Raw genomic sequence first — 27,595 nt, 5'->3', positions numbered from 1 at the left:
TCAAGTCGTACCTATGTGCTCTACGGTTATACCGACGTTAGCAGATGGTCGTACCTGTCGTGCTTAAGGGTCGTACCGTCGTGCTCAAGGGTTGTATCGTCGTGGTCAAGGGTCGTACCGTCGTGCTCGGGGATCACAACATTTTGGTCGTGGACTCGAGAGAGTTGTAGTAGTGAAGTTTTAAAGGTCAGTGGTTGTAACCTTAGTTAGTTGTAACTCTAGAACCCCGATCATTAGCCATAGTGTTTTGACAGGCCAGACTTTCTTCGCCCGTATTGTCTGCATATCTCCTATATATATATATATATATATATATATATATATATATATATATATATGTGTGTGTGTGTGTGTGTGTGTGTGTGTGTGTGTGTGTATGTGTGTGTGTGTGTGTATGTGTGTGTGTGTGTGTGTGTGTCTTGGTCCAGTTTTCTTATAGTTTTGTTTATTGGCTCATTTTTGTCATTTGTTTAGAGTGAGGGGGCAACAGCTGCATCCTCTCTCTCTCTCTCTCTCTCTCTCTCTCTCTCTCTCTCTCTCTCTCTCTCTCTCTCTCTCTCTCTCTCTCTCTCTCTCTCCAAATAGTCAAACTTAACACTTGGTTTTGACGCCAAGGATATAGCAGCAAGTGGACCCTTTTTTTTTTATTTGTTTCGGACCATACTCCTCCCTCCCCCCTATCCCATCCATCCCATAACAACGATCCTGGGTACTCGTGGTATCCATTCGACGTCGCCAGCCAGTGCGCCACCCCGGCACTTCACGCTGTACCAAGCTTCCTCGTATGACTCACTGCTTGTAAGCTTGGGTAAGGGGGGGATGTGGGTTGGAGGGTACGGGGTACTACGACTGCTTGTGGGTGGCTGTGGCTCCGGGTGTACCGTAGTGCTTGTATGGTACGTTAGTTGGGCGGCCTTGTGGGGCTGCTCCCTCACTCACGGTACGGGGGAGGGAAGGGGAGAGGGATGAATAATGAAGGAGGGGACGGGACGGGATGGGACGGGGGGTATACCTACTGACCAACCCCCTCCCCCCCACCCCCATGGAATGTTTCCACTTTCTTAAACGAATCCTTCTGATCACTTTCAGATCACCTTCACACTACAACTGAACATGTCTGCCACGTTGATGTGGTCCTCCCCCGCCCCCCTCCTCAAAGAAACCTCCTCGTACAATAAATTTTCCCGCTACCGGTCTTACGAGTTTTGTCCGTGTATGTAGGTTTTTTTTTTTTTTTTTCTCTCTCGAAAGTTTTTACTTATTTTTGTGTTTCCACATTTGCGAATGCCTACAGGTTTCTCAGATGCCTTAGCACTGTTCAGAATGTCTTCGTCTATCAGGGAATACTTTCTGGCATTCCCGTGTCTTGGCGGCTATTTTTCCCCCCCCCCGCGTCGTGATTTATTTTCTAAGTTGGCGAGGGGGGGAGGGAGTTGGCTGGGGGGATGGGGGAGCATATTTATGTATCGTCTTCGCATTTAACATCAGGTTAGCCACAAGGTTTCTGTAGCTAGGTGTTGTGGTGTGTCCACCTACCCATGACACACCTTCAGGACGACACATCTGGGGTCCTCACGTGTTCCTCCTCCTCTTCTCACCCTCCCTCTGCTGGTCTTCCTCCTCCCTCCTCCTACTACTACTCCCCTTCCTCCTCCTCCTCGGTCAAGGTATTTATGTAGTCAGGTATGTAGAGAGGAAGGGGGAAGGAGGGTTCGTAACACTCTTTAACACCAAAACCATCTACTCAGATGGTCGGTAGTATATATATATATATATATATATATATATATATATATATATATATATATATATATATATATATATATATATTCATTTGTTCATTTTATTTATTTTAATATGCTTTGTCGCTGTCTCCCGCGTTAGCGAGGTAGCGCAAGGAAACAGACGAAAGAATGGCCCAACCCACCCACATACACATGTATATACATAAACGCCCTCACACACTCATATATACACCTATACATTTTAACGTATACATGCATATACATACACAGACATATACATATATACACATGTACGTATTCATACATGCTGTGAGAGGTCAGACGCTGCACTCCAGAATTGGAGAGAAATACGCATGGCTGCTTCGAGAAACCTTTACATACTACTAGAAGGCCGGACATCACACGATATTTAGATTTCCCCTGAGAATCCTCAGATGTAGGATGACGGGCGGGGGGTCATGCAGCCAGACATTGTGCTGGAAACCAGGACGCCGCCTTGGTGTCCGGGGGGGAGCGGGGAGATCGCCGTAAGTGTTTCTCACGTGCTCGATCGTCTCGTTACGGTAAGGTTATGACATGTACATAGGCAGACGCTGGAGGAGTACAGAGAGACATGTCGGCGTGGTTTACCCCCAGGCTTCCGATGCAAAGCTTTTGGTAGATGTGGCCGGGAGGAGGGGGGAGGGTCATGGCGAGCGGAGTGGGGATGACTGGAAATGTGGGAAGATAAAGAGAGGTATGTGACTTCTTGATTCCTAACCTGCAGGGGAATGCCTAAAGAATGTTACTTGCACCTGCCCTGATTCTCAGTCATGTACCTGAGACAGACGGGAACCTTTTAAACCTCAGGGTCATGTAATCGTCTTCCTCATGTTACCTGTGTCAGTAGGTGTTGGGGACTTGAAGAGACATTAACATAAACGTAGATAATCTAAAGATAACGCGCTGATAAGAGTGTGCATTGTTGATGACGTATACTTATGATGCGCTGGGCTCGTGTGTGAAGAAGTGGTGATGTGTAACAGTACAGAATGAATGGTGGACAGAAACGCGACGATGATTTTATGTATTATTGAGATCACCAGATGATGGCCATCATGTCTCGTGCTGCTGGAGATGTTCCCTGGGCTGTGAGATAACAACAGCTGTTAGGAACAACCACCCCCAATCCCCACCACCCTCCTCTCTTCCTCCTCCTCCTCCTCCTCCTCCTCCTCCTCCTCCTCCTCCTCCTCCCCCTCTGATAACCATCCGTTACGTTACACTGAGGCTCTGGTAACGACTGTAACGGTGAATATAGACACCTGTCACCCGTGGTGTATATTTTATGCTTGCCTCTGGTGAGCGACCTGGCGTTTTATCCTGTGTTAAGGCCATTTATCGGTCAGATGACGGAGGTATTGTCGTTTTTATTGGTGGGAGAGTCAGTCGTTTTTACTCTAGGATTATGCATTATTTTCACCAGTTGATCTCTTCATACTGGAAAAATAAAGATTTTATTCTTTTTTTGGTTGTGTGTGTGTGTGTGTGCGTGTGTGTGTGTGTGTGTGTGTGTGTGTCTGACGGGTAGGGGGAGACTTGCTCTAAGGGTGATGTTGAGTGTATATATAACATTACTTTCGGTCTTAACGCTGCGGTCTGATGTGGATGTTTAGGTTCAGGGGGTTAGTAAGTGGTCGGTCGTGGGTATACGTTTGTGTATATGGTTCAGGACGGGAGGAGAGACGAGGTGGGGGGGTTGGGAGGAGGGATGTATGAACTGTTAAGGTGTATAATGTGGGTCTACATGCTAAGTAAATATTGACCTGCTCAGCCAGTATGTGGGGGAGGAGCAACGTAGGCTTGCGTGCTGGATACCGCTTCAAACAGCCCAATTGATCAGAGCAGCAGCAAGCAGCAGCATGGTATACTGAGCTCAGACTGAGTTGTGAGGTAAGGCACGGGGGCTCCCAGGTCTAAGGTCTGGGTAAAGCCATCTTAAGGTAAAGTGTGAGGTCAGCGCTGGGGTATAACCTTACCTTCCTCGCATGTGTCAATCTCGTCCATTCATCTCTCCTCACAATGCCACTGTTTAGTATTATGTATCTTACGCGCGAGATGTTCCTTTCCTTTATGTGTTGTTCTTGTTTCACTCTGTACTGAGCTATTGTTTCCTCGTGGAGTGTTGGATCGACTCTTATATTGTTCTTTCTCAACTATACGCGTCACGATCTTGTTCCTGTCATGTTCTGTATGTAGGGTGAAGATCGTTTTGTTTTTTTTTTGTTCTCGTTGTTGTTATTCAGTCTAGACGTGGACGTGTTCTTCGATCAGACGTTTAAGATTGTCTTGTTATTGATTGCCTTAGTGAGGAGATCATTTGTCTTGCTCTAACCCCTGTTCATCTGCTATCTCCTCCTCGGCTCATCTTATCTGTTATCTTGTTCTTCCGTCACACTTGCCTGCTGGATTTTGGTTCTTCCCTCACGCTGGTCATATATATATATATATATTATTTATTTATTATGCTTAGTCGCTGTCTCCCGCGTTAGCGAGGTAGCGCAAGGAAACAGACGAAAGAATGGCCCAACCCACCCACATACACAAACACCCATATTCATATTCCCTTTCCAGTAGACTCACGCCTGTACCGCGCCAGGATATTCTGATCCAAGAGGAACAGAAAAAGAAACGTGTGTGTGTGTGTGTGTGTGTGTGTGTTGGCGTGCTACGAAAACGTGTGGACTTCTTTCGTGTGATTTTCATTAGTGTGTCCGTGTTCCCTGGTCTGTCTGTGTGTTGGCCAGACACGATGGTCTTTGAGACAACGAAGCCGATCACGGGCCCAGAATACCACAACATCCTCACTCTCTCCTCCTTGATATGAATAATTATATACATATAATTATATACATATAATTATATACATATAATTATATACATATGATTATATGCATATAATTATATACATATAATTATATGTATATAATTATTGAAATGTGTGTTTTGGTGTATCATATATACCCGTTTATCGTGGCCAGAGGTTATAAGAATGTTGTTGTTGTAGTTGAGAAAGGGGGGGGGGGGGGGCCGTTGTTTTCATCAGTGTGCCACTAGTGTTGTTAAAGATGTTGACCAGAGACCCCTGTTGTGCTGACTTGGTTGGGAAGGCCATTGATTGCCTCGCTCGTGTAAAGTTGTTAAGTTCTTGTTATGGCAAGTTGTGAACGTTCTCGCTCGGCAGTGCAAGTTATATCAGACGATTTTGTCCGTCGAGGTTATAGATGCTCGTCTAAGTCATAGATATCCTGCCGAGTTACAGATGTCTGTCGTGGTTATAGGTGGTCTTACAAGTTATAGATGCTCGGCCAAGCTATGTAGTTGTTATTTCCTCCAAATTGATAAGCATTCGACGATAGGTGTTGTTCCCATTCGTTCAGGTTGTAGATGCTTTACTCCAATTGACATCAGTTATAGGTGTTGTGTTGTGGCCAGTCATGAGTGTTGTGATGTGGCCAGTCATGAGTGTTGTGATGTGGCCAGTCATGAGTGTTGTGACGTGACCAGTCATGAGTGTTGTGATGTGGCCAGTCATGAGTGTTGTGATGTGGCCAGTCATGAGTGTTGTGACGTGACCAGTCATGAGTGTTGTGATGTGACCAGTCATGAGTGTTGTGACGTGACCAGTCATGAATGTTGTGATGTGGCCAGTCATGAGTGTTGTGATGTGGCCAGTCATGAGTGTTGTGACGTGACCAGTCATGAGTGTTGTGATGTGGCCAGTCATGAGTGTTGTGACGTGACCAGTCATGAGTGTTGTGATGTGGCCAGTCATGAGTGTTGTGACGTGACCAGTCATGAATGTTGTGACGTGACCAGTCATGAGTGTTGTGATGTGGCCAGTCATGAGTGTTGTGACGTGACCAGTCATGAGTGTTGTGATGTGGACAGTTATGAGGTTGTGGTGTGGTCAGTCATGAGGGTTGTGGCCACTCTCCCTACCTTTCACTTCCTCATTCCACCACAAAACTGGAGACTGACAACTTTTTTCCAGAAGTGATGGACACGCGGAAGGCGCTGAAGGTGGGGCGGGGGGGCCTCCTCCTGTGCAGTGAGCTAAGGACGCGGCACCGTGACTTGACCCTACCTTACCGTAGTGTGTTGTAAGGTAAGGACAAGGCGTCGAACCCCTCCCTTACCTGGTGTAAGGTAAGAAGGACAAGGCATCGAACCCTTACCTTACCTTACCGTGATGTGGTGTAAGGTAAGAAGGACAAGACATCGAACCCCTCCCTTACCTTACCGGGATGTGGTGTAAGGTGCACGTAACCACATGATAATTATGGGGGTCGTCCTCCACCCCCAGGTGGAGCTCTTGTGGCCAAGCATCCACCTCGAGGTGTGTGGTGCACCAGGCTGTTTGGTCCTGTGCGTCAGTCTGTCCTCGACTGCTCCGTTGTACCTCCGTATGGAACCAAGTTTTCTTTATCTTAGAGATTTGGTTCATCAGGTTGTTAGATCCGGAGTCTCGGGAGTCCAGCACGTGTTGTGTCGTGTGGTGAGGACACTGCAACAACTGCAGTTGGAGAAACAGGTTAATTGACGTGAGAATGACCAGTAGGGATGTTAGAAGGATGTCGGACGCTTCCATGAACAGTGGAAATGTACAGACACGTGAGGAGGATCTAGAGGAGAGAGAGAGAGAGAGAGAGAGAGAGAGAGAGAGAGAGAGAGAGAGAGAGAGAGAGAGAGAGAGAGAGAGAGAGAACTTCTCAAGTAGATGGGGACAAAATAGTGAAGAAATTATAAAGAGAAAGAAGATGGGAGCGGGTTGCCACATTGACCTGGCCTTTGACCTGACCACGGATGAGGTCAAAGGCTATGTCATCGGTGACACCCAAGGGTGGCACTGTCATTCTCCTAAGCTTATGGTTATGACAAGTTGTTGTGAGGGGAACAAAAAAAAAAACAAGTTTCGGAATAAAGTCTCAAGACTAGAAAACCCACCTGTTTTTTTAATGAGTAATCAGGCCTCACAGGGGTGTGGAAGTATGAGGTGAACATTATTTTTAATGAGTGATCAGCCCTCACAGGGGTGTGGAAGTATGAGGTGAACATTATTTTTAATGAGTGATCAGCCCTCACAGGGGTGTGGAAGTATGAGGTGAACATTATTTTTAATGAGTGATCAGCCCTCACAGGGGTGTGGAAGTATGAGGTGAACATTATTTTTAATGAGTAATCAGCCCTCACAGAGGTGTGGAAGTATGAGGTGAACGACAATCTACCGTGAGGACAGACAGTATGTGAGCATGTACCATGGGAGGGGACTTGGCCTGGTCTCTCTGGCTAGCACCACGATGATGAATGGTTACGTCCTGGACGTGAGGAACATTAACTCTTCCTACGAATTTTGCCTTCACTTTGGCCTCTTGAAAGATGAATCACAGAGTTCGATCTAATGTGCAACCGCTGCAGTACGGGTCGCGGTTCGAACCCTGCTGTCTGGTGGACATTATGTGTTGAATGAAAGTGTGAGTCCCTTGATATATATATATATATATATATATATATATATATATATATATATATATATATATATATATATATATATATATACATGTGTGTGTTTTTTTTTTTATATTGGACTTAGCATTAGGATTATCCATGGTTTATTGGTCTAAATGACCTGTTTGTAAGACTGATGATTGGCTGGGATTATCCAGGAGGATTGTGTCATCCAAACTGCAGGACCCTCCATGATTGGTGTAGGTAACGAGTTCTACTCTCGTGTCTCTAGGGATGTTTAGAGATAATCTTGATGTTACCCACAGTTAGTGATGATGTGTGTGTGTCTGTGTACACCTATGTGAGTGGGTCTTTATGTGTATGTTTATGACTGTCTGTGTACCAGGGCTTGTGTGTGCATATATACCTGTGGTGATGAGTGTGGTGGTGTGTGTACATATATACGTGTGTGGTGTGTGTGTGTGTGTGTGTGTGTGTGTGTGTAGTGGTGGGATGTGGGGGAGGGGGTAGACTCAAGGCTGGCCTGGTGTTGGCGCACCGTTATGTTGGAGGAGGTGATGGCTCCTTGGTTGGCCAGGCTCCTTCAAGCACCACTACAAGGCCACGCCCACGCCCACCGCCACACCACACCACATCCCCACACCCCCCTCTGCCTCCCTGTCACGCCCACCACACCTCCATCCACCGCGCCCACCACAACCCCCATCTGCCACCGCCACCACACTAAACCTGCAGCTTCGTCAGCCTGTCGTGGTCCATTGCGGGGGAGGATGAACCAAAACCTTCCAAGTGACAGGTAGTTGGGTCGTTAGGTAGTTAGGGCTGTGCTTTTATTGAATGAGGGGGGTGGGTGGGATGGGGGTTGACATGCCAAACACCACCAGTGGTGGTGGTGGGGGGGGGGGAGGTTGGGTGCCGGTGGGAATTAGGATTGATGATGGGATTAGGGATGGGGAGTGGGGATTAAGGGTGCTCGTGGGAGGGTTAAGAGTGGGGGAGTTAAGTAGGAGGGTTGCTGATGTGGGGGGGGGGGGAGGGTGTGCTCCTGGCTACGTCAGAGAGTTGTCCCTGGCCCCGTGGACACACACACACACACACACAACACACACACACACAGATATAGTTCGTGATAAGTGGGGGTATTTGATACATAAAGAGGTAGATTAGGAAGAGGTTTTAGATTCTTGAGATGATTTTAGATCTCACGGAGAGAGAGAGAGAGAGAGAGAGAGAGAGAGAGAGAGAGAGAGAGAGAGAGAGAGAGAGAGAGAGAGAGAGAGAGCCATTGAGAAGACAACGTCTGAGGAGTATTTACATCACCATAACACGGAGCCATCTAGGATCAGAAGGACCTTTAAACCATCATTACCAGATCTGATCTGTACACACACACACACACACACACACACACACACACACGCACGCACGCACACACGCACGCACGCACGCACGCACGCACGCACGCACGCACGCACGCACGCACGCACGCACACACACACACACACACACACACACACACACACACACACACACACACACACACACACACTTAGTCATATGGACGTTTGAAATATCGTATGTATGTACATGATAACCCCACCAGTTGGAAGACGTGATCGTGGAATGTTTGAGTTTCTGTTATGTGGTAAATGAGGACACACGATGAAGAACAGAGATACAACCACACCCAGAGTAGTGGTAGGGTTGTGGACACGACACAGAACTGAAGAAATTGGGTTGTGGACACGACACAGAACTGAAGAAATTGTGGAGTGGTGTTCGCCAGCCACTTTATAAATTATTGTTGTGGAAGGTTCTGCACCATTTCTATAATGGCGTGGCAACATGGGTACCTCAAGCTGCAAAATAAAGAGAAATTAAAAAAGAGGGAGATGTAGGGTTAAATGAAAGGTCTTTGAAATGCAAAAGAACCAAGGGGTTGTGCTGTGGTGGGGCTGTATAGGCGCCACGACGGCCGGACACTCTCTGAGAAGTGTGAGGGAGCGAAGAATGATGAGTAGAGCGGGACGAGAAGTGAGGCGGAGGGAAACTTTGAAGAGAATATCATGGGCGAGAGGCTGAAGATAATTCAAAGAAATTTTTTTTCCATGAATTCATCATGAGTAAATTGTCGGTAAAATAGCGGGTGTGATCGAGCTAAGGGGATGAGAAGAAAGAAACGCACACAATGACATAGAGATAAACGAGAAACCGATTTACGGGCTCAGAAGTGTGATGGCAGGAGGCCCTGGAGGGCAGTGAAGTATTTAGAAAATACATAAACACACTGATAGAGCGCCTTGACCCACGTAACGCTCTCGTGGTTTGGATGTCTCCGTATGTTGTCCACAGATACACTTAGCTGGATCCTGGAAGGTAAAGGTGCCTGGTGAACGGAACGGAACTCACACGTCTTACCCATCATTAGAAAGAAGAGACTGAGAAGGTACCCTGAACTGCAGACCCGTTGAGCCAACGATTGTGGTCTGTAGAATGCTGGTAAAGGTAATCTGAAAGAAAATGGGTGGCTACTTCCTTAGGAAGAACTACCGAAGCGAGAGAGAACACGGATGCAGGGAAAGGTCATGTGAGATTGAGCTCAGTTTGAGGGGAAAAATAGAGAAGGTTTGGCGGCCTGGCTGTATCCGGGATGCTAGAAAGCATTTGACACCGTGTCACTCTGGAGATTGGAAAAAGATGCTAGAGACTTGGTAAAGATGCCGAATCTCCAGGCAGGAATGAGGAGCAGACTCCTTCGGTTGCTGGAGAGAGGCTTTGGTAGAAGGTTGGAAAAGGACGCTGGTTAGAGGAGTCGTATAATAGAAAATGGTCTGAGGTCACCAGCGGCGTGCCTGGGACCATTACTCTTGATCATTTTAAATAACCTGCCTCCCATAGGATCGGACTCCTACCTGACTATGGTTACGGGTGATGCCATAGTAATTATGGAGATACAAAGAGTGATGGAGATTGCACCATCTTGCAAGGAGACATAGTCACAAGTCCATAACTGTGGTGATACAAGGTTGACGTCACTGTGCTCGACTAAATGCAGAGTAATGAGGATGGAACACCGTATAATAAAGCTTGGATAATGAATATCATCTAACAGGCGACATGTCCCAGGAATCCATTTGTAAAAAAGGACTTGGGAGTCGGCACCATCTAACCTGTTGCCAGAGCGCAACCTTAGCAGGATTGTAAAGGAGACAAACTGTCTGCTGGCAAATATCAGAATCGCATTTAGATTAATGGAAAAAGGAATTATTCAGTAAGCTACTGTGATCGTGCGTTCGGCTAGAACTAGTGTCTTCTCCTCAGGTTGGGTCACCGCACCTAAAGAAGCAGAACGAATTGACGTAACGACCCCGGAGTAGAGCAACAAGAATTGCACCAGGGTTAATAAAGGTGTGTTATACAGTGAGGTCAGAGGCTGTAGATATGTCCACCGTGGAAGAGAGAAGAATAAGGGGTGACTTGATCGCAGTCTTAGGCTTTTTTAAACCATTTTTTGTGGTCCAAGTTAGCAGTGTACACTGCTGCGAGAGATGCAGGGGTAGGTAGAACAGTCAGCAGAGGGACCATAACACGAAGGAAGAGGATTGATAGAGAAGCTCTATAGAAGTGATACCAGAACATAGACGTGGAAGAGACTAGAAGAGACTGAAGCAGGAAATTGTGAATGCGGACAGCATATACAAGTTGGAGAAGTTTTGTGACAGTAGAGAAAGTTCAAGAGATGTGGGGGGAGGGGGGGGGACACGAGTGCAGAACCCCCTCCCCGTACTGGACAAATAGGTAATTAACATACACACGCGCTCGCGCGCGCGCGCGCGCACGCACACACACACACACACACACACACACACACACACACACACACACACACACACACACACGAGGGAGAGAGAGAGAGAGAGAGAGTACGTGACAAAAATGCTGATCACTGAATGATGTCTCTTGCTGTTAGAACTGTTGCTGTAAACATGTACAGCACTGCTGCCGGACTGTAAAAATATTTACAGCTTTTTCCTATCTCAGGCCGGACAGTAAACCATTTACGTCATTGCTGCTGAACGCCAGACGTTCATATACCACAGTATTGAAGACATTTACGTTATTCCTACAGTAGGACTGTAAATGATTTACAACTCGTGTGTAAACGCATGACTTTTGTTTTGCGTTTAAGTAGCCACCATGACCGAGCATTTATACACAGCATGACTGTCAACATTTACAGCAACACAGCACTACACTCGGCATTTACACCACTCCTACGTAAACGGGAGATATATTTTTTTTTTTTTTGTACTTACCTGAGCCTTAGTAAATGTCTTACAGTCGTAATCTGATTTACATTTACGGTACGAGCTCTGTCAAAGGTTCATGGCGTTAAAGGTGTAATTAAGTGTAATAAGCTTTAGTAATTTCACCTTAATCTGCTTTGTCGTGATTTTCTTTCTTTTTTTTTTCTTTTTTTTTTTTTTACATATTTTTCACGTTAATTATTTGCATGTTAATCCTTCCTGCTGTCCAGTGTGTTCCTTTTATGGCGGCATTTTAGATAATGCTTTACGGTAATGTGGCCCGCCCAGTTCCTTTAATCATGCCTCTCTCCTCTCTCTCTCTCTCTCTCTCTCTCTCTCTCTCTCTCTCTCTCTCTCTCTCTCTCTCTGGCCAGGGGATTTACCCTAGCATCTGCTGCAGTTTTCCCGTATTGTCTGAGGACACAGTGAGGGAGAGGCAGGTGGAGGGAGGGAGAGGGTGGAGGGTTGATGTGGTTGATGCAGGGGGGTGGGGGTGGGTGGGGGGGATGGGGTTTGATGTGGTTGATGCAGGGTGCAGATAATTTACCCAGATGGAGACAGACGCCTCGCTAATGATGCTTAATGAGGCTAATTATCTCCACCCTCCCGCATCCATCTCATCCCGTGGGGACCCCCCCCCTCCCCCACCATGCACACGACGCCGGTCTAATTAGGCCACGGGTAGTAACAGTTGGCCGGATCAAGAACGTATCGTGGTGCCCCATAGTGTAGTGTAAGAAGAACTGAACAGAAGAATATGATTAACCTTTTTTTCCCCCTCACACCTTTCTTCGGTACCAGAGTGACCACAGAGTTGAAGTGGTAATTCAATGATAATGATTGGCTTCATTAAGGAGACACGAGGTGAGTGAGCATCGAGGATCGCCACAGAGTTCAGAAACAAAAGAGTATCGAAGAGTTTTGGGCTGGCGGTGCGAGCTGCGGCTTCCAACAGCCTGGTCGATCAACGACCCGACCAGCCTGGACCCAGCCCTAGGGCTACAGAGGGGGAAGGGGGTTAGGGGTAGGGGGGGGCAGAAGACTTCATCAGGTATGCCATTCATCAAGGGTGACATAGGCATGGTGGAAGGAGGGAAGGGGGGACACAACCTCCCTCTCCCTGTGCCTCCTGCAGGTGGTGGCAGGTGAGCTAAGAGCAGGAGGAAGTCCTCCCCTTCTGTAATTGGCACTTCCTAAAAGCCTCGCGGTAAATCAGGAACCAGGCGACGATAGATGTGGTCGAGTAGACCGGGATCAGTCGTGTGTAAGCCACGAGCAGGTCATCATAGTGTCTTGGATCATATCTATATACATAGAGAGAGTCATGCGGTGAAGATGATTAAATGGGGATAACTTCGACAAACACACGGGCTTAAAAAGAAGTACCGGGAAAACTTCCTCGGTAGAGGAACATGGAACAACTTCACGAACTTCCTCGGTAGAGGAACATGGAACAACTTCATGAACTTCTTCGGTAGAGGAACATGGAACAACTTCATGAACTTCCTCGGTAGAGGAACATGGAACAACTTCATGAACAGATGATGATCGGGTTTTTAAATCGGCCAGGAATTTATACGAGCAAAAAAAAAAAAAAAACCCCGATGTTGAAATAACATGGTTTTCAGAGATCTTGATTCGACGAGAAAGAAAAAAAATGGGGAAAACAGGTAAAATCAGGTAATAAAGTGATATAATAATAAAAACTTGTAAAAAACGGCAATAAATAATGGTGCTTTCCCCTTGGGATGTGATGGTGTTGGGGTGGGGATGCCGGCTAGGGGGGGGGGGGAGGGGGCGGACCGTGCGCGGGGTAGAACCAAACAGTCAGTTTGATCCAGTGGGCGAGGTCATCCAGACCATGTTGATCACAGTGTTAGCGGGACTGTGTTGTAGTGAACCCTGGATACAAGGTACCTGGCTCCTTACGTACGCCCGTCCAGGTACTTGGGGAACCCAGAGTATGAGTGGTAAAGGGAAGGGGGGGGGGGGGGGTAAGGGGTGGTTTACCCACCGCGAAGGACTAGGGTCGGGTGGATGACGTGTGCGCCTCGTCATCCAGACCATCAAGTCATCCGTCAGCGTGTAATCCCCCACAGCCTCTTCTCTTATCATCCGGATCAACCGAGCTGATTAGGGCATTTGTTTTCTTATCTTATCTTTAAGTGAGCTTGTGATGCGCTCTCGTGTCTCCAACATTACGGGTCAGTTTCGTGTACGTGCCAACGAGGCGGACCGAAAAGGGGAGAGGGGGACGGGGGGTGTTGGGGGGACGGGGGGGGGGAAGATCATGCGGAAGGTAAGTTCACTCTTGGGTGATAAATCTTTTTATATCGGCGAGATGTGGATGGTGATAACGAGTGGTAACACTGGTCCCCCACTTCCTGCACACACACACACACACACACACACACACACAACCACCTTCGTCTTGTTTACCTTTTATGGGTTCTTATGCAGTTGGGAACACTGTGTGTGTGTGTGTGTTTATATATTCACGATAATTTCATGCATTTTGTTTTGTTTATTTCTTCTTCCAATTGTAAGATACTTACGTGTGTGTGTGTGATTATGTAATACAGGTAATATGAATGGGGGAAAAATAGTTGTATAATAGAATGTATAATTATATTGTGTGTGTGTGTGTGTGTGTGTGTGTGTGTGTGTGTGTGTTGTTATCCGAGACAGGCATTAAAACATAGCGGCAGTATCGGTCCAGACTTAACATGGTAATAATCGCAGACGTTTCCTCATGTGAGGTTTGTATTATTATGGCTTGGTGTGTTTCATCGTCTAACGTGCACGTGTTTACCAGGGGGGGGGGGGGACTCTGTGTGACTCCTTCAGTACCACGGTACGGCTGCCTTGGGTACGTGAGACGGTACGACAGTTGTACACGACGGTACGACCCTTGCGTACGGTGTCCTTCACCTTTCACTTGACCTTAGAAGGTCATCTCAGAAGCCTGGCCATCGTACCCAAGGGTCGTACCGTCTTGCTCTAAGATCGTACCGTCCAAGGTCGTACCCTCCACCCTCCACCTCATGGGGGTCATGCCCCTCCAAGAGCCTCTTCACAGTAGATAGATTGTCCCTACCACCATATGTGTGTGGCCAGGGTTCGAACCTTTCCGTCTGTACTGCTGCTGCTACACCACACCCCCAGGGGGCAGGAGGGAAATATGTCATTACATAAGGTGTCATTAGCACGTGTGGAGGACCTGGGACATGTAGCGTTGGCTGGGGGGACATGGGCGGGAGAGTGTAGCGTACGAGTGTGGCCGCCTCAGTATTGATGCTATGGCGAGTCTCCTCAGTGAGGTAACCTCTGGCTAGGACGTGTGTGTGTGAGGTGAGGTGAGGACCTCCCCCTCTTCCTCAACATCGTCTTCAGCTCCGGCATAGCCCAGGGGGCGCCAGCTGGCCTCCTTGATACCCCTCAACACGAGAGCTGTAAGACTTCAGATTACTTTGTATTTAGGGATCATCTTTATGTAACAACCTGAATGACACTTGGTACAGGTTTTTTACGTGCGTGTACCCATATAAGGATGACCCACCCACCCATCCTCCTCCTTCCCTCCCGCAGCTGGGTCCATCGTAAGGAAGGGTTAAGTTATAGAAGAAAAAACATCCCGATACTTACGTTTTCTCTCAGTTATATATATATATATATATATATATATATATATATATATATATATATATATATATATATATATATATATATATATATATGTATATATATATATATATATATATATATATATATGTGTGTGTGTGTGTGTGTGATATTAGTCGCTGTCTCCCGCGTTAGCGAGGGAGCGCAAGGAAATAGACGAAAGAATGGCCCAACCCACCCACATACACATGTATATACATAAACGCACGCACATGTACATACCTATACATTTCAACGTATACATACATATACATACACAGACATAAACATACATACACATGTACATATACTTGCTGCCTTCATCCATTCTCGTCGCCACCCCGCCACACATGAGAGAGTCTTGGTGTTAACCAGGACGTATTTCTGAAGGTTCTTGCTGCCTTGTTCTGCGCTACTTGTAGTTGCAGGGAAAGTACAGTCCTTTGGAGTCAGAAGTTCATGGACGAGTTTGTACTTGTTGGTTATTTTTCTTAGTTTTCAGTTTGTTTCACTTGTTTCGTATTCCCAGCTGTAGTCGTGGGTTCTGGTGGCAGGTTTGGCTATAGTCCTAGGAACTGCTGGCACTGTTGGCTGTAGACGTAGGCTTCTGGTGGCACTGTTGGCCTCTAGTCCTGGGGGGGGTATGGTGGTACTGTTGGCTGAGGTATTCCTGGGAGTCTGGTAGCGCCGTTGGCTGTGGTTATGTAGCGTGTGTCGTTCGGTGATATCTGTTGGTGTTTCGGGAAGATGGACACACGTCCTTAGGAGTGAGAGGGCTGGGCACAGACCGTCCCCGCTGTACGTGAGAGCCCGAGGGCTGCTGAGCCGGGGGTCGGTCGGTTGGTCGCTGACAGAAATACTAGCCAGATCAGAAGCCCTTCAGGGTGTGTGGGCGGCCCACCGCCGCCCAGTGCGGGAACACGAGACTAGAGGGAATCCCGGTGGAGGTAAACACCGAGGGAAGTTCCCCCCCCCCCCCTGGCACAGGTAAGCCCAGGTATACCAGTGACAGAGGTAAACCTCCGCACCAGGTACACCTCAACTGACGGGTAAACCCATGCGTCAGGGACAAACCTAACCCAAGTAAACCTCTGACACAGGTACACCCCCGACATAGGTACATCCCTGACAGGTAAACCTCTAGTCCAGGTAAACCCCTGGTCCAGGTAAACCATGGAGAGAGAGAGAGAGAGAGAGAGAGAGAGAGAGAGAGAGAGAGAGAGAGAGAGAGAGAGAGAGAGAGAGAGATTCAGTGACTCTTGAACTTTACTGCCGCGGAAGGGAGAGCCATTCCTCAGTTTTTTGTTTATTTGTTTGTGTTTTTAGTTTACTGGCATCCTCAGTTGGGTGTGGCTTGGTGTGGGGAGTGTAGTGGTGGTTGTGGTGTGGTGTGGGGAGCGTAGTGGTTGTGGTGTGGTGTGGGAGATGTGGTGGTTGTAGTGTCGGGTGGGGAGTGTAGTGGTTGTGGTGTGGGATGGGGAGTGTGCTGGTTGTGGTGTGGGGTGGGGCACACAGTACGAACCCCAGACAGAGCAAAACCCCCAGACAGACACGAGGACCCCCATCAGACACAGCAGGACCCCCCAGACACAGAATGACCCCCGACACACAACAGGAGCCCCCAATACACACAACAGGAGCCTCCAGATACACAACAGAAGAGCCCCCAGACACACAGCAGGAGACCAGCACATCAGCTGCTAATGACTATCACCCCCACCCCGCCCTCCTCCCCCAGCCACTCCCCATCCCTGCCCTCTTCTTTCCAGCTACTCCCCGTCCCCCGCCCTCCTTCCCCCATCCACTCTCCATCCCCCGCCTTCTCCCCAACCACTCTCCATGCCTCACCCTCCTCTCCCCAGCAACCTTTCGCCCTTCTCCCCCCCCCCCCCAACTACCCTTTATTCCTGAATCTTCTCTCCCCACTCACCACCAGCCTTTCTCTCCCCATCCACTCTCCATCCGTCACCCTCCCCTCCCGACCTATCTCCCTCCCTTCTCTCCGTAGCCACTCCCTATCCCTCGCTCTTCTCCCCACGACCACTCCTCCCCTCCTGCACCAGCACCTCAATCCCATGCCAGCCCCCCCTCCTCCTCCTCTCCTCCACACAACAATCACGATCACCCCAGCGGTCCAGGTCCATCTTCTCCTCCCTCCTCCCCCTTCTCCCGAGTCTTGACGACTCTCCCCCCCATTCTTTTCTTCACCACCCACGACCAGCCTTCACCTCCCCTCCCTCCCTCCCTCCCTCCCTCCCTCCCTCCTCCCCTGCACGTCCAGCGAACACCCCCACCCCCAACCTCCCCATCCTCCTCACCCACCCTCTCCCCCCTGCTGGTGGTGAGGTGAAAGCCTGTCAAGTGCTACAATCACCAGCGTACTTACACGGCGACGTACGTACCTACGTACGTACGTACGTACGTCTGGGAGGCCGCCTCAAGATGATAACAGGATTGTGTAGCGGTCTGGCTGGCAGGCTCTCCCAGCCCCTGAGCTGGACGGCCCCACGCATGTAAGAAGCCCTCCCTCCCTCATCTCCCTCTCGCACACACTTCACACTCGGAAAGTGTCGTAGTTTTCCCCCCTCTGAGAAAAAGAACCGTGCCACTACTACTACTACTACTACTACTACTACTACTACTACTACTTGGAGGAAGCCTTAACTCGTGGAAGCAAGAGGCCACCTTGCCGTAGTACCTTACGTCAGCCGTCATGACTCAGAGTGTAGAGGTTTAAGACTGGCCGAGACGTAGTAGTATCGGCAACGTTGCTGGCTGGGGAGATACACACACACACACACGTGTCACCACCTTCCCTAACATCTTCCCACGATTCAAGATTTAAAAGTCCTCCCCCCCCTCCCCTCCTTCCTTCGACCGTCCAAGGCTCTGGACGGATGGAAATAGAAGTGACGTACCCTTCACATCCCTCCAGGAGTCGGGATTCGAATCCCTCTTGTTTCCTGGAAGGGCATTAGAATGTACACGTCTGGTAAGAGTCAGGTCGTCTCCTCCACTGTCCTCCACTTTGATTTCCCTGTAGTCCAGGAGCAGGCAGGACTCCCGAGACGCAGCCAACATATGGCCTCCCATCACATCTTCTATGGCTGAGGGGTCGTGTATGGTGACACACACACACACACACACACACACACACACACACAGCTACACAGGTGAGGTGGTAACAGGTGAAGCCTGAGAACGCCAAGTAGACGTTTTCCTCATGTTATTAACGTCCGCCACGGATCATCTGTATATTTCTAGACCGTCTTTCATGTAGTGGAGTCCACCATTGATGCTGCCAGGTCAAGCTGAAGTGGTAGAGGGCAACGTGTGTTTATATCCGTTTGGTTATTACGTCGTACACATCATGTGGCGACTGTGTTCTTGATGGAGACGACGAAGAGGATGAGGGAGGGACAATGACAATCTCCATGTCAAGCCGGGACTCTCCTAGATCTCCTAGGGTCTCCTACTGTTGATGGAGGAGACCACGACAGGATTGAGGGACGTCGTGAGTGTCCATGTCATGCCGGGACCGTAGGATGTGTCTTGGGTCGTGGCGTCAGTCCGCACTGGGGTGGAAAAGGTGTCCTTCATCTCCAGAACCTTGGGCCACCTGCAGACGCATGTCTCTCCACTTTCTGTATCCCATGACACGTCCCGGTCCGTCAGTCTCTCCACATTCTGTACCCCGGGGTCCGTCCCGGTCCGTCAGCCACTCTGGATCCCGGGACTCGTCCCGGTCCGTCCATATCGTCGGCTGCGCCAGGTCCAAAAATACGGGTTGCCGAGGTAGAAGTCCTTTACCGAACACACGGTGTGGCTGGACGAGTTGGCTGGATTCGTCTCTGTTGTACTAACAATGCCAGGTTTACCTTGGGTTTACCTTGGGTTTACAGGCCTCCTCTCCCGCCTTGGAAACTACAGAGCCGGCACGAAATTGCCTTGTAGACGTGTCTTTGATCCACCAGATTGTTACTACACGGGCGGGTCTTCTGGTTGGTTTAAGCCCGTCTGGCGAAGGAGGTTTTTGACTTGTAAAATGTTTCCTGTGTTCTTGTTGCTGTTTTTGTTTCTCCCTCTCCAACAAAAACTGGCTCGCGGTGATATCCTGAGGTCGTACATTTTCGTTTCATTTCTCTATCATTCAACAGTTCGTCTCCTGGAGTTAAGTTTGGGATCACATGTTGTGAGCTGTGGTCCAGGAGCGTTCGTGGCTCTTGTCTCAGAGAGAGATGTACTTACTTTGGATCTCCTTGAAAACTTTTATTGAGGCATTATCGGTGGAATTATAATCCTCGTTGTAACACTAATAGACCTATATATATATATATATATATATATATATATATATATATATATATATATATATCTTTCTTTCTTTCAAACTATTCGCCATTTCCCGCATTAGCGAGGTAGCGTTAAGAACAGATGACTGGGCCTTTGAGGGACTACCCTCACCTGGCCCAATTCTCTGTTCCTTCTTTTGGAACTATTATTTTTTTTAATTAAGTTTTGCTTTTCCTAGTGTAGGGTAGGCCTCTTCCTTGGGCTTGCTCTACATATTTCACATCAGGGCTGCAGCCTCTACGGTCTTTTTCACTGAGCGCTGAGGTATTCTTTCACGCTCTTCCTTCACTTCTTTCTTGCAGTTTTTCCCCCCACCCTTTACAGCCTAGGGCTCTTCACCAGGTACAAAAAGCTTTCTTGTATCTCCCACATTTCTTTCTTTCATGCGTCTGCTGCAGCGTCTTTCCCGGGACGAGAGGCCTTCTATACACGCATTCTTCTCTTCCTTCACGGTGTGGACGCTTCCTTCATGGCCTGCCTTACCTCCCGTGGCCCTGAGGGCTCTTCAGACGGGTCCTTCTCCTCCCTCAACACCAGCCTCCTTCGATCGGCCCTCATATCTGGCCCCCTGCCTCCCCTCCGTACGTGCCCCTTCACACGGCCAGCCAGCCAGCCAGCCAGCCCTCTCCTCCTCCTCTTCCTCCTCCTCCTCCTCCTCCTCCTCCTCCTCCTTCAGGACTCTCCACCCCACGCATCCTGTCGCAGCAGGACCTGCCTTTAGGCCCTCCACCCTCTCCTTAGCCACCCCCCCCCCCCCCACACCTACATGTCCTCCACTCTACAGCCTTTCCCTTAACTCCTTCGACTCACACTGCCGCCCTGGGCCTCCTCCACACACACACACACACACACACACGGGGAGGAGGGAGGGGACCCTCTTCTAACCCTTCCCACACACGCTATTGAACCCATCTTCACAGAAGCAACTGGCACACGTCCACGTCTTCTACACTGCCACCCTCCCTCTTCTCCACCTCCTCCATTTACACTACTACCTTCCCTCCACCAACTCCACTTATGATACTACCTTCCCTCCACTTCCACACACACACACACACACACACACACACACACACACACACAGTAGTGGACATTCCACACACGTGTGTAGGACTGTTCATGTGGATGAGTAGCTTCGCCTTCTATACCGGCCTTTTGCTACGTATAGAAAAGTAGTTATTTTCAAGTCCTCATACGATGATGTCGTTTTTAACTGAGAGTGGTATGAGGTCGGCTGTGAGTCCCCGTCCCATACATAGCTCGTGTGTCGCCAGTGCTGTAGAGTAAAGTTTGGGTGGGTGTGGGTTTTTATACATATATATATATATATATATATATATATATATGTGTGTGTGTGAGTTTGTCTTTCCGAGTGAGTGGTACACCACACCAAGCTTACACTCTCTCTCTCTCTCTCTCTCTCTCTCTCTCTCTCTCTCTCTCTCTCTCTCTCTCTCTCTCTCTCTCTCTCTCTCTCTCTGTCCTGCCAGCCGTGTTTATTAATCTACATATATATGTCTCTGTATCTTGATGTATGGTTTTGTATATTTATGTCCCTCAGTCTATAGATATATCTTTTTCAAGCCTGTTCTGGTTTTTTTTTTTTTTCATCCATCTGTTTAGCTCTCTTTGTCAATTTTTCTATATAGCCATCTCTTTGTTTATCTATATATTTCTCTTTTTTTTGATCTATTTGCACCTTATCCGTGACGTGAAGGTAACCAGGAACGCGCATGCCCCCGAGAGAGAGAGAGAGAGAGAGAGAGAGAGAGAGAGAGAGAGAGAGAGAGAGAGAGAGAGAGACAGTGGGCACCCCAGTGTCCTACGCCGAGCTATAAATGCAGTAATTAACCTCCAGCGATGATGACTCTTTGCTGGTGGCTCACGCAGCACCGAACAGTCGGGTGGAACAATGGCCGGCGACACGGGCCGCTAACTCCGGGTTTACCTGGGTTTACCGCCGGGGTTTCCATAGGGGGGGGAGGGGAAGATTTAGGAAGGGGCTACTTCCTAACCCCCCCCCCCTCCTTAAAGGTGTATCTAGGGAGGTTATATTTCTGTGAGGTTTACTTAAAAGTTTACTTTGGTTTACCTTGCGATCTCCGGTGGCTGGTTAGGTTGTATTTCTTTGAAGTTAACGAAGAGTTTACGTTGAGGTTACAGGTGGGATTATTTGGGGTTATGTGGTGTTTATCGGTGGGTAGACTACCCGGTTTACATGTAAACTCTTCTTGAGGTTGGGTTACCATCACGCGGTTACTGACCCAAGCGTGTAGTATGGTACAGTCCACGTTTACCACGAGTGTCTTTCGAAGGCTTTTGAGTTTACGCCAAGTTTACCGAAGCCTTATCGAGTTTACAGGCGAATTATCGTAAAGTCTTAAGTACAGCATCTTGTCCTGAGATGTCTTGATCCACCAGCCTGTTGGTGAGCGCAGCCCGCGTTTATATCATCCCAGATACGTTTTTCTTTTTATCAGTTTCAAGAACACGTTTTCTGCGCCATTATAGGTTGACGGACGAGGCTGTTCCTCTCCGCTACGGGACGAGTGGATTTGGGGGGATTAATGTGTTATATACAGGCCATTGATGTGTGTGTGTGTGTGTGAAGGAGAGGGAGAGGTGTTTGTACCTTCCAGATGCCCGAGAAGGGATGAAGATCGATCCAGATATCCACCATCGAACCTCCTTGGGCGTACGGTGCATAGAAAACAGTGGGCTGGCAATTCCCGCCAGCTGTGGGAACCAAGGAGGCCCCCCCCTTCCCCCCAGCCTCAAGCGGGTGTAGGCTCAGAGACCATTATGGTTCGAAAGATAAATTTCTGACCAGAGAGCTTTTTGACTTGATAACGAACTCAGGACTGAGTGTTTCCCCAGATGAATTTAAGGGGAAATGAAGATTCTGAAGATGTTAGAAAACGAGAAACTAGAACCGTTAGAAAAAACGGGAAACTTTTATGTTAAAAAAATATGGGGAAAGTTAAAGAATTTGTTTTCATGGGCGAGGTAATCAGTCATGCTTGGAAAGTCGTTTTGAAGAAGGAGAACATGGAAAGTTAAAATCGCATTTTGACTTATGTTTGGTAATTGTAGATAAATTGAATTGGGGGAGTGGGGTCATTATGAAGAACTTGCCGAAAGAGAGAGAGAGAAATACGAGGATAAATCATCCGTCAGCCAAAGATTGAACAAAGTGATTACATACAATGATGGTTGAAGATTAGTTAATGACAGTTATAACTTCAGCGGATGAAACAAAATTCCATAAAAGACGAAAATAGCTAAATATCTTTAAATGCGAACCAAAACATTTCCATCCTGAATGTAGAAGAGTGTGTGTGAAAAAAGTTGTTAGAAGTGTTAGTAGACCGTGTTAGTGTATATAGAGATCGTTAGATGGTAGAAAATATACCTACATTTGGTAACCTAATGGTCGGGGTACTGTACATACAGTCGTCTTACGTCAGCCAGCAGATCACCTGACGAAGGTGTGTATGAGCGTATCGTACCGCACTGTGCGAAGTGCTTGGCAAATGTAGCAAGACCCCGCTTGCTCCTATGATTCTATATACGCCTATACGCCATTTCCCGCGTTAGCGAGGTAGCGTCAAGAACAGATGACTAAGTCTTGGCCCCGTTTTCTGTCCCTTCTTTTGGTAAAGTAATACAAAGGTGAAGATTTCCATCCCCCCCTCTCCCACCCCTTTTAGTCGCCTTCTACGACACGCCGGAAATACGTGGCCAGTATTCTTTCTCCCCTATCCCCAGGGATATGATATATATATATATATATATATATGTGTGTGTGTGTGTGTGTGTGGTGTGTATGTTTGGATAGAGAACTTTTTTGTCGTGGTAGAGGAGGCGGGCTTGTGTGTGTGTGTGTGTGTGTGTGTGTGTCGTTTGTGGTGGGGGCTGGATGTTTTGGTTGGTTAGAGGGGGTGAGGGCTGGGGAGGAGGAGGGTGTGTGTTGGTTGAGGGGGAGGGAGGGAGGAAGAAGGTGGCGTTGGTGTAGACTTGGCAGATTCTTTATTCAAAGGTTGGGGGAGCCTGACCACCGCGGCGCCCCTGTCTCTGCCCCACATAGAAACTTCATGTCTTTTTTCCCCTCCTCACTTTTAACTCTCTCTCTCTCTCTCTCTCTCTCTCTCTCTCTCTCTCTCTCTCTCTCTCTCTCTCTCTCTCGTCTTTTTTTTATACGATTCTCTCTTTTTTTCCTCTCCCACCCTTTCTTTTTTTTTTCTGCCCGTTTTATGAATGGTGTTGTCTTTTAAAGATGGAGTGTTCTGGTGAGGGAGGTGTGGAGGGTGTGGTGTGGTGTGGTGAGGGAGGTGTGGAGGGTGTGGTGTGGTGTGGTGAGGGAGGTGTGGAGGGTCTGGTGTGGTGTGGTGAGGGAGGTGTGAAGGGTGTGGTGTGGTGTGGTGTGGTGAGAGGTTATCGTAAGGTGTGGTGTAGGGCACCCCCCTGTGTGGGGTGGATGGATCCTGAGATGGTCCTCCTCCTACTTCTCGTTTTCTTTTACCTTTCTTTCATTTCTCCTCTTCTTTTTTTTTCTATATTTTTTTTTTTCTTTCGGCATCCTTCAAGTTGGACGGATACATAGTGTACGGCGTTGTGTGGTGTACGACGTAGTGTGACGGATACATAGTATACGGCGTTGTGTGGTGTACGACGTAGTGTGACGGATACATAGTGTACGGCGTTGTGTGGTGTACGTAGTGTGTCGGATAAGCCTGTGTCACTTGTTCCACCCCCCTCCCCAAAGTTCCATCCTGCCCACCTCCACAATAGTTTCCCTTTTCCTCCCACAGTGGGATGAAGAGCTTGGGGATGACCCCCGAAACGCGGCTCCTGGGTCGGCCAGCGTTCCTATGTTAACCATTGTTTACTTTGGAACCTCCTCCTCCTCCTCCTCCTCCTCCTCCTCCTCCTCCTCCTCCCCAAGACAAGGTTGTGTTTGGCTCTGTTGCTCTAGCCTACGCCCTGTTGGGACTATGCTAGCTCTGTCTGGGGAGGCTTGGCTATGTTGTCCTAGCTTGACCCTAGCCGGGTCGTCTTGGGATTATGTCAGTTGTGTGTGTGTGTGTGTGTGTGTATGTGTGTGTGTGTGTGTGTGTGTGTGTGTCTGTGTTGGGTCATGTTGGAGTATCCTGACATGAACTGCCTTTGCTTTGGCTGTATTTCAACGCCGTATTAAATTTTGCCGATCTTAGTCGGGGGCTTTGTTGGAGAGGGTCGACAACGGAGGTCAGTGGCGAGAGGAGGGGTGGGTGGCTGTCCTGGGTCAGTGTGAGCCGGGGGGAGGGGGGGGGGCATGACAACACTTGACCTGTTGTCTTCTGTGCTGCAGTAACCTGTGTTGTCATTGCCACCTGGGGTTGGCACTGGTTGACCTCGATCTGTGGCGACGCTTGGCGGTGTCGACCCGATTCGACCTCCTGACAGCACAGGTCGAATTTATAACATATATTAAGGTTGGGTTTGGTGATTGATAACAATGTTGTCTGAAGGGTGGACCAGTAAACTCAGCCATAATCTACCACCTCCATCTATCCGTCTGTGTTTATCCTCAGTAATAATGATTCTCGCGATATTTTTCGTTTTTTTTTTTTTTTTCCTGCTCATTTCAAATGAGGTCGACTCGAACCGACCCACCTTTGGGCTGTGTTGAGTGTGTTGTCAGGTGTGTTGCTGGGGAGGCCTCTAAATCCCAACACGCCCCCAGCACCGAAGAAACTCCAGCTTACCCCCAGCTTCGTGTACAATGTTATTGTGTGAGGAGACTCTCCCTCACACTCACTGGTACCTACCTGGCCACTTATATATTTTTGCGCCTCATTATTCTACCTTCCCGTACTTCACCCGTGGAAGATTTGATGGATATCTCGCTCTGTGTCTGTGTGTGTGTGTGTATATATATATATATATATATATATATATATATATATATATATATATATATATATATATATATATATATATTTCATTCAGCTTACCTTTTGTATATACCAAGTCTTTTACACACACACACACACACACACACACACACACACACACACACACACACACACACACACACACACACCAGCTCAAGCCAGGTCCTCATGTATGGACCAGCCCCCAGGAAGGAAAAGATGAACGGCTGAGTTGTTAGTGGGCTGACTGCCGCGCCTAGGACTCGAACCTGGGCGGTCCTGTGCGTGAAACACGGCCAGCGATGGTGACCATTATACCACGGAAGCCCCTCCGAGTGTATGCGTGTGTGTCTGAATATTGCCGGGAAAGTTGGAGTGTATAATGACAATAGCTAGTAAAACATGTGTTTTATACACAGAGGAAGAAAAATTGAGTTGGATTGTAGGCTGGATGTCTTTTAAATGGCGCTCTTATGTTGCTGGCTGAATTGTATCCATCCGTTAAGTGATTCCGCTCAATGATCATTTTTACCCCTCACACTCCCCTCTGACGCCTCTCCCTCTCTCTGTCTCCCTCCCTCCCTCTCACTCATTCTCCTTATCTCCATCCATGTATACGCGTGAGTTAGGTTAGGTCCATCAGCCTGATTCCCCTCATGTCTCGCCCTTTATTCCTCATCACCCCATCTCCATCTCCCATCACCCCTCCCTATTCCCCATCTCCTCTTTCCCATCCGTGCTTATCACACTGTATCTCACAGTATTCGAGTTTGTCACGGTTTAAGATAACAGAGACGGTGAAGTTAAGATAACAGACGGTGAAGTTAAGATAACAGAGACGGTGACATTAAAAAAACAGAGACGGTGAAGTTAAGATAAGAGACGGTTAAGTTAAGATAACAGAGACGGTGAAGTTAAGATAACAGAGACGGTGACGTTAAGATAACAGAGATACACTGGTCAAGATTGCAGAGATAGCTAATTTAAGATAAGAAATGGTCCATTTAAGGTAGTAGAGATAGAATGATTAAGATTACGGAAATGGTCCATTTGAGGTAACAGATATGATCTGTTAAAGATAACAGAGATAAGCTCTTCAAAGGAGACACAGTAAATGCGGTTGTCGCGAAGGAAATGATAGTAGTGATGATTATTATGCTAATGATCAAGAGCGTTGTGAATGACTGATATTGTCGATAAGCCGGTAGGGATTATTTACATCTCCCCTGATTGTTGAATGTCAGTTTATAAGGATAATTAGGGCTGTGTAAGTTAAGGCCACGTTAACACCAGCCCTTGGGTGCGCGTAACGCCCTTGGGACCACATTAGCACCAGCCCTTGGGTCCACGTAACGCCCTGGGATCACGTTAACACCAGCCCTTGGGTGCGCGTAACGCCCTTGGGACCACATTAGCACCAGCCCTTGGGTCCACGTAACGCCCTGGGATCACGTTAACACCAGCCCTTGAGAAAACATAAGCACTAGCCCTTATGATCAGAGGAGCTGAGCATACCCCTCAACGCGTAGGATTAAGGTCCGGGCTGTGTACCGTCTGCATCCGTAACAGCCTAGTTGATCACCGGGGTCGTCACGGCAGTTCCTCCAGGGTAAAGGTCATGACCCGGACGTGTGTAGTAGTTTACAGGGACACGGACGACGACGACAACGACAACAGGCACGTGGATCACGATGTGTCCTGCAGGGGAGAGGAGAGCAGAGCATGGGGAGGACTGAGCCCAGCTGGCTGTTCGGGACCGAATTCCCAGAGAGATCTAGCGGTAGATAACTCACCTTAGGATCACCTTGGCCATTAAATGTAATCTGTCCATACATTGTAATCGTAATGTCTTTTTTTTTTTGTCTTTTGTGTAGTTAGGTTGTAGTGGTGAGTTAGGTCTTAAGCTTATGATATACAACCCCCCCCCCCCCCATACACCTCTCATAACCTGGAGGAGGACACGTGAAGTATAGTCTCAGGCGAGGGGCACGAAGAGGGACGTGTGGGGGTTCTAGAGGGGGACGTCCCCCGCCTTCCCCCCTGACGGACGGGAACTGGAGGGGATAGAGACGTGCCCCGTCGAGCCACAGGGACTGGTGAGCAACGA

The 27,595-nt window shown here is 48.3% G+C and overlaps 1 protein-coding gene across 11 annotated transcripts in view; it reads left to right on the top strand.

Annotated features, from left to right (window-relative positions):
* Positions 1-27,595, top strand: part of LOC139763247 (uncharacterized) — a 288,461-nt gene that overhangs the window by 42,777 nt on the left and 218,089 nt on the right. For 2 of the 11 annotated variants that reach the window (XM_071689167.1, XM_071689161.1), the window contains exon 1: positions 5,575-5,892. The exons of the other annotated variants lie outside the window; for them this stretch is intronic. The gene's annotated coding sequence lies outside the window, so the exon portion shown is untranslated. Of the gene's footprint in view, positions 1-5,574; positions 5,893-27,595 lie in introns of those variants that run through there. 11 annotated transcript variants of the gene reach the window in all.

This window comes from Panulirus ornatus, chromosome 46 (genome assembly GCF_036320965.1).
Source record: "Panulirus ornatus isolate Po-2019 chromosome 46, ASM3632096v1, whole genome shotgun sequence".
NCBI classification, from domain to species: Eukaryota; Metazoa; Arthropoda; class Malacostraca; order Decapoda; family Palinuridae; genus Panulirus; species Panulirus ornatus.
This window is presented reverse-complemented; position numbering and strand designations above follow the sequence as displayed.